Here is a 6,057-nt window from a genome sequence, read left to right as displayed (position 1 = left end):
GAGTAAATGTTGTGTCCATTGTTTCTGACTGCATTTTGAATGCTCTCAGTATTTTCTACAGTTTCAGTTGCGTTACAAAGATTTTAAAACAATATATTCATGTACTTCGGTCACATTTCCGGCTGCTGTAACCGCCGCAGATCAAGAAAAACAGGGTTTGGTTATTTATACGGGTGCATAAGTTAAGAGTCATACCTTCTGTGCAGAAAAAAAAAGTCACATAAAAGAAAATTTATTGTCCTTGTTGTGACTCAGTTGTTGTTTTGTGTGTGAGGACGGTTCAGACGGTCGATGATGCTCCTCTTAATGCCAACCAGATGAGGAATCAGACGTTTTTTTAACTCTTTAGAGCCTTGTTTCTCGTTTATTCCTTTAGCTGGTGCCAGATCTTCACTGGAGCTGTGTGAAGTTTGTGCACTTTATTTAAAAATCAATTTATGTTTCATGCCTGCATCGTTTCATCAGGTGGAAATATTTTGGATGCACCAGTTTTCCACCTAATTCTGCTTCATCTTTGGCATGTTTTGACATTTTTGCACTCCAGTAGAAGTAAAAACTGTGTAAATTAGTCTTATTATTCATGTTTAGCAGTTTAACGGACTCTCCAGCTGCTAAATACATGAACTTGTGAGTTTGTCTGAGCGTGTATGTGGAGATATTTTGGGATATTTTGACCACTTTGTGTGTGTGTGTGGTCAGTGACACATGACAGCAGAATCATCCTCTTTATTGCACTCGCGCCCACAAAAAAATGCATAAAAAGCCTTTTTACGAACCTTTAGATGTTTGATGTGCGCAGGTACGAGCGTTTTCTTGCATCGCATGCTTATGCGTGTCTTTATTTATTCACCACAAGACACGACGCGCCCTGTTTACGAGGTTTTTGTTTCATATTTTTACAGATCAAACTGGAGGAACGAGAGTATTTCAGGCTGCGATGATGTCGCTCAGTTTATGAATTTATAAAATCCAGCAATATGATGACATTTGGAGCTCGTACTTTCTGCAGCATGTGCTTGAGGTTTAGTGAAACTGTTGTGTTTTGGGGTTTTGCTGTGTTCACATCAATCTGCAAAACTTGGACCAAAACAGACTAAACAGTAAATTCTTCTGCAGCTACTTTTGGATCGGGTCGAGGCCACGTCGTCGCACCGCATTCAGCCGCTATGGGAGCGTCTTAACCCAAACCCCACCTGCAGCTCTGGGAGAAGACACATCTATTCCTAATCCAGCCAGTCCTGCTTGTCTTTGGGATTCTTTCAGAGCAGCTACTAGTTTCATTAGTGTCCCCTTAAGCTCCGTAAATATCTGGAGGATGCTGCGACAATTTTGTTGACAAAAAACCTGAAAACGTCAGCTTCTGATGCACCAGCGTGCAGTCGAGCAGATGTTTGTGCTCCAGTTACCTGCAGCCTCCCGCTGTGTTCCCTGACAAGCAGCATCTCTAACTGCCTGTTTGAACGGTAGATCAGTGTCAGAGCTCCAGGCGGCTCCTTCTGGTCTTGATTTGTACCTTTTGAAGAGCTTCTTTGAAACAGGAAAACAACCTGCAGTATTTTGTAGTCGTGTCTCCTCATCAGATCACTTCCTTTACTTCCACTCTGGAGTTTTTTGTCTGTATTGTCGAGAGTCAGTCAGAACGTACCCAGAACGCTGCTGTAGCTGCTCCTGCTTCACTTGTTTCTGCCCTGAACGACCTCCAGCTCAGTGGGAAACAGAAGCTCAGCATGACATCGACACAGAGCCGGTGGTCAGAACCAGCCGTCAGGTTCTGATCTTCTAGCCTGGAAAGACAGGAAGCTTTGACGGGACTAGGAGCTCTGAGAGGGTGATTGGGACCAGGTTACTCATCATCTAATGACTTGCTTGGACTCGTTTGTTTGCTGCAGAGAAATAAATCTCATGTGCTGCAATATGCCAGAACTGACTATAATCCATCCATCCATCATCTCTACACCTTAATCCTCATTAGGGTCATGGGGGGCTGGAGTCTATCCCAGCTGACTCAGGGTGAAGGCAGGTTCACCTGGACAGGTCACCAGTCTATCACAGGGCTACACTTAGAGACAGACAACCAAGCACGCTCACATTCACACCTACAGACAATTTAGAATCACCAATTAACCTCAACATGTTTTGGACTGTGTGGGAGGAAGCCGGAGAACCCAGAGAGAACCCACGCTGCATGTGGAGAACATGGAGACCACGCAGAAAGATCCCGGGTGTCCTCACCGGGATGCAAACCGGCGACCTTCTAGCTGCGAGACAACGGTGCTAACCACTGCACTACCCTGCAGCCCTAATTACGATTTTAAAAACTGAATTATTGATCATGTTGATAAGACACATACATCAGCACCAGCAACTGTCTGGTTGATTCTCCAACACAGACTGTTATGGCTCCTTCATACTTGTTTACTTTGTTTGCTAAAACATAATAAACAAAATTAAACAAGACTTTGATGGATAGCATCCTGTTACTATTACTGCACTTGTTACTACTTATAATGACGACTTTATCGGTAATTCTTTTGGTCACGATCGGTGATAATCTGACATCGTGCAGCGTTGCATTCTGATTTTTTCTACTTTTGAACAAACAGGCCTCAGATATGACATCATACTGAAGGAATGGCTGGAAAATGTCCTTAAAATCCTCCTCAGGTCGTCGATTAAACCCCTAAAAACTCACGTCTGTGCATCAAAAGCATGAATAAAGCTACGAAGATGATCACAGCTCAGAGGAGGAATCCCTGTTCGATGCATTTCTTGCACACGAAATTGTTTTTAAAAATAGACTCTTCGTGACCCATTTATCTTGGATAGACGCGTCTATTTATACGTTTGGACTGATGCAGCCGCGACAGAACTGGTGATTACAGCAGAACTATAGAGCTACGAAAAGTTCACGTGTTCAGTGTAATCGCAGGGTTAGAATGAGATCGCACAACATAAATAAACAGGATTTCTGCCTGAACTGTGTCAGCGAGGCTTTTATTGGTGGTTGTAATGAAGACGGCAGCTCCCAGGATCCCTCACTGCTCATCAAACTACAGACACTGCAGGCACTTTTATCTAGAATGTCATTTTTTCCTGCAAACTTTGCTCGTATATACATCACACGCCAACAAATATCTACATGTACAGCAAATAATACATAAAAAAAATCACTTAAGTGTCTGTTAAAAGGCAGAAAACAGGTCAAAAACTTCAATTGACTGTTTCAATTTCCACTATACAAACCATTACAGGCACTAAAAACCTAATTAATACACAGCTAATCAGGGAAAAGACGAAACTTTTGCTCTATTAAACTAACTCCTAATAAGTTTCTCCTCCTGCATCTCTTAATTTGTGATGAATTCACGTGTCTCTAAACGTATTATTAATGGTAGTTTGTCTTATTTATTGCTGCTTTTGCTTTATTAGTGTGTAGATTGTTGTAGAAAAGGCATTTTGGGGGTTGAAAAATGATTAATTTTGTCTTTTTTGTTCATGCATTTCTTCCCAATGTTTCCGTTTTTTGCTTTGAGCTTCGTTTAAATCTGTTAAACTTCTGCGAACACGAGCTGCTGAGAAGCTAAAAAGGATTCTCCACATGGATCTCAGCTGTAGACAGTTACGCAACATCTTCACCTGCCTTCCTGTCGGACGCACAAACCATAAATCACAGCCTTCCTATAGGAGTATAAATAAGCTTTGTGGTTTCGATGTGGTTCTATAGCACAGCGGAGGGTTGGCATCTCTGCGCTGCACATCGAACGTCCAGCGCAGCCCGTCGTGGCCGCAAGAATCCACGCCGCGGCCACAGAAAAGGCCTCCGAACGCCTGATGTGTGTCTGCAGCGTCTCAAAATAAAGCAGGAAGCCGAGGAGCCGCCGGACCCGACGGCGACCTCGAACAGACCTCATGTTTTCAGTCAGTCGTCCAACAAACATCCTGGAACAAAAAATGTGTACGTCTGACCGCGACACGCTGATGCAAAGCGGCGGGAACGCAGAAAAAAGCAGAGCGGCTGCTGCTTCTGAGAGAAATTCACACAGAATCTGAACGACGTTGTTTCACCGGAAATGGAGCCAAAAGAGCGGCGTTAGAGCAACACTTTAATATAGTTCAACTGCATTCCACGGATTATTCTACCTGGAAATATGTATTTTAAACTCAACAAAGGAGAGTTATTACTGGAAACATATTTTATAAATGATTTACAGATGATTTAAGAATCATTAACTGAACCTAAAGAAGAAAAGTTTGTTCAGATTACAGTTTTAATTTTAGGATTTATAAAACGAAGAAGTTTGGATCATGCATTCACGTGTTAAAAATGCAGATTTTTTGTTTACTTCACAATAAATTAGACATTAAAACTACTCCTACTGAATCTCTATGTAGTAAAATGATTGTTTTTAAGACTTTAAATATCTACATTTTTGTTGAAAACGAGACAACAAGAGCTCAGTTGTAGTTTTTCTCTCAAGCAAGTACCAGATAACTGTATATTTTTGCATAAACCACCCATATACTGTACATTCTTATATTAAAGTGACTTCTCCAACTTTTTCTGATTGAAACACGCCTACAGATGAAAGTAAAACACTCAAACAAATGACATAAGCAGCACTTCTGCACCACCTGCTTCAGATCACGAATAAAAAACAGACATTTTAGTCATTTCAATACTTAGGTTAATAAAGATTCAGCAGACCCTTGAATTTATTACACATTTAAACTCATGCCAATGATTAGAACTTCTTTGGGGAGTGACAAGTGGAATATGTCTTATTTAATCCTTTCGAGTCTAGAAGCTGTTCTCTTCCGTGTTTGGTGTCTTCATGCCAACATCTCAAGAGTTCTTTGAGGCCTTTGGGGGAAAAGATTCTCTCCAAATTATTGGAAGTAATTAGGAATAAAAACAATAATAACAAAACAGTTGGAAACTCATCTGCAAGCGGTGCAGATTTGAAAAGTTTTCCAATGCAAAACTAAACCTGAGAACATCAACATTTCATCACAGGATCTGCAGCTGAAGACAAACGTTTGACCTGCAGAGGTGGCGAATCGGAAAAAATCCTGCAAGAAGAGCTTCAAAGCAAGTTAGCAGAGGAACATGCAGGCAAATAGCAGGAATAATGTTCTCTGGATGGACGAATCAAAGGCAGATCTGACCAGAGTGACTGCAGATTGTTTGACAGCTTCCAGGAGAAGAACGTCACAGAAAAGCATCAAGGACAGCGGTAGAAGTGTTGGCAATCATTGGTTCAACGATGAATTCTGCATCACATCAAAGAAGGTTTGAAGATTACTTGCATCCGTCGAACCAGGAGTTGATCTTTCAGCAGGATAAAGATCCTTTAAGCACATTAGAAGATGCACCGAGGAATGATTCAGAGAGAAGTCGAGGTTATAAAATGTCCTCCTAGATCAGCTCCTCCCACCACGGCCGCATGAGAACGTTACATTTATGAATATTTGGGTCAAATAAACGACTGCAAAAGTTAAGTCTTCTTACATTTAAGCACATTACATTAATCTGTATTGAACCAAACATTGGAAACATGAATCTTATATGACTTTTTTCTCACGACTGTATTGTATTCATGCGTAATCAGCTCAAATCTGTGCGGGTCTGTAATTATGAGTGTTTGCTCTCGTTGTCTGCAGCCTTCAGACTAAATGAAACTTGCCGTTCTGGGAAATGACGGTAGAACCGGCGGTACGGCGGCAGCCTGACTCAGCCGCTGGTCTCTGTACTGTCCCGAGGTCTGGGAGGTTTCTGCCTTTTCTGATCTGCAGTAAACGCATCAGTGAGCTTCAGAGGAGTCGGAGGGAAACGAACACGTGCTCCGTCATCGACCACTGACCAGTTCAAAGAGCAGAACCGGGCCTCCGACCCGTCAGCACTTTTCTACCAGCGTGACGGATGAAGCTGCATTTTTATCGTCTATTTCTGTTCTGTGAGGTTCAACGCGTTTGTGACGAGCTCAATATTTCACTAAACTAACCGACATCTTCCCTGAAAGCCCGGCGGATGAATTTCACCACCGGAAACCTGTTCAT

This window comes from Stegastes partitus, unplaced genomic scaffold, assembly GCF_000690725.1.
Source record: "Stegastes partitus isolate 25-593 unplaced genomic scaffold, Stegastes_partitus-1.0.2 Scaffold1363, whole genome shotgun sequence".
Lineage (NCBI taxonomy): Eukaryota > Metazoa > Chordata > Actinopteri > Pomacentridae > Stegastes > Stegastes partitus.
The sequence above is the reverse complement of the archived record's forward strand: the minus strand, read 5'-3'. Positions refer to the sequence as shown.